Genomic DNA, 2355 nt, shown 5'->3' on the forward strand with positions numbered 1-2355 from the left:
ACAATATTATGGAAATGGAAGAGGATGTAGATGAAGACGAAATGGGAGATAAGATACTGCGTGAAGAGTTTGACAGAGCACTGAAAGACCTGAGTCGAAACAAGGCCCCGGGAGTAGACAACATTCCACTAGAACTACTGATGGCCTCGGGAGAGCCAGTCATGACAAAACTCTACCATCTGGTGAGCACGATGTATGAGACAGGCGAAATACCCTCAGACTTCAAGAAGAATATAATAATTCCAATCCCAAAGAAAGCAGGTGTTGACAAATGTGAAAATTACCGAACTATCAGTTTAATAAGTCACAGCTGCAAAATACTAACGCGAATTCTTTACAGACGAATGGAAAAACTGGTAGAAGCTGACCTCGGGGAAGATCAGTTTGGATTCCGTAGGAATGTTGGAACACGTGAGGCAATACTGACCCTACGACTTATCTTGGAAGAAAGATTAAGAAAAGGCAAACCTACGTTTCTAGCATTTGTAGACTTAGAGAAAGCTTTTGACAATGTTGACTGGAATACTCTCTTTCAAATTCTGAAGGTGGCAGGGGTAAAATACAGGGAGCGAAAGGCTATTTACAATTTGTACAGAAACCAGATGGCAGTTATAAGAGTCGAGGGGCATGAAAGGGAAGCAGTGGTTGGGAAAGGAGTGAGACAGGGTTGTAGCCTCTCCCCGATGTTATTCAATCTGTATATTGAGCAAGCAGTAAAGGAAACAAAAGAAAAATTCGGAGTAGGTATTAAAATTCATGGAGAAGAAGTAAAAACTTTGAGGTTCGCTGATGACATTGTAATTCTGTCAGAGACAGCAAAGGACTTGGAAGAGCAGTTGAACGGAATGGACAGTGTCTTGAAAGGAGGATATAAGATGAACATCAACAAAAGCAAAACGAGGATAATGGAATGTAGTCAAATTAAGTCGGGTGATGCTGAGGGAATTAGATTAGGAAATGAGACACTTAAAGTAGTAAAGGAGTTTTGCTATTTAGGGAGTAAAATAACCGATGATGGTCGAAGTAGAGAGGATATAAAATGTAGACTGGCAATGGCAAGGAAAGCGTTTCTCAAGAAGAGAAATTTGTTAACATCGAGTATAGATTTAGGTGTCAGGAAGTCGTTTCTGAAAGTATTTGTATGGAGTGTAGCCATGTATGGAAGTGAGACATGGACGATAACTAGTTTGGACAAGAAGAGAATAGAAGCTTTCGAAATGTGGTGCTACAGAAGAATGCTGAAGATAAGGTGGGTAGATCACGTAACTAATGAGGAGGTATTGAATAGGATTGGAGAGAAGAGAAGTTTGTGGCACAACTTGACTAGAAGAAGGGATCGGTTGGTAGGACATGTTTTGAGGCATCAAGGGATCACAAATTTAGCATTGGAGGGCAGCGTGGAGGGTAAAAATCGTAGAGGGAGACCAAGAGATCAATACACTAAGCAGATTCAGAAGGATGTAGGTTGCAGTAGGTACTGGGAGATGAAGAAGCTTGCACAGGATAGAGTAGCATGGAGAGCTGCATCAAACCAGTCTCAGGACTGAAGACCACAACAACAACAACAACTATGTCCCTGCCTTGTATTAACTCCTGTAATTCGGCATTGTAGCGTATTCTCCAGCCTTCTTCTTCCCTTATTGTCCCATAGATTTTGCGTAGTATTTTCCGCCGCTCAATGGTTCTTAGTGCATTTTTGTCGTGTTCTGTCAACGTCCATACCTCTGAGCCGTTGTGATAACTGCGCGGACTAGGGAATTATATATTAGCAGTTTAGTTTTTCTTGCAACAAGGCTATTTTTGAAAAGTTGCATATTTGCCAAGTAAGCTCTGTTTCCAGCTTGTATTCTTTCCCTTATGGCCTTTACAATACTGTTATCACTTGTTATTAGGGCTCCCAAGTAGTTAAAAGAGGACACTCCATAATCTAATAAGAACAAGGAAATTGAAAATAATGTAATTTTTAATATTTCAAGTCTGAAAGGTTAATGAGGCAACGGCCTTGCCGCAGTGGATACACCGGTTCCCGTGAGATCACCGAAGTTAAGCGCTGTCGGGCGTGGTCGGCACTTGGATGGGTGACCACCCAGGCCGCCATGCGCTGTTGCCATTTTTCGGGGTGCACTCAGCCTCGTGATGCCAATTGAGGAACTACTCGACCGAATAGTAGCGGCTTCGGTCAAGAATACCACCATAACGACCGGGAGAGCGGTGTGCTGACCCCACGGCCCTCCTATCCGCATCCTCCACTGAGGATGACACGGCGGTCGGATGGTCCCGGTAGGTCACTCGTGGCCTGAAGACGGAGTGAATGACTTTTTTTAATGCTGTATCTCCCTTCATCGTATGGCGTAA

The 2355-nt window shown here is 43.2% G+C and overlaps 1 pseudogene; it reads left to right on the forward strand.

The window, feature by feature from the left end:
* Positions 1-1992: 1992 nt before the first annotated feature.
* LOC126261005 (5S ribosomal RNA) lies at positions 1993-2110 on the forward strand (annotated as a pseudogene).
* The last annotated feature ends 245 nt before the right edge of the window (positions 2111-2355 follow it).

The sequence above is a fragment of the Schistocerca nitens genome, chromosome 5 (genome assembly GCF_023898315.1).
Source record: "Schistocerca nitens isolate TAMUIC-IGC-003100 chromosome 5, iqSchNite1.1, whole genome shotgun sequence".
Taxonomy (NCBI): domain Eukaryota; kingdom Metazoa; phylum Arthropoda; class Insecta; order Orthoptera; family Acrididae; genus Schistocerca; species Schistocerca nitens.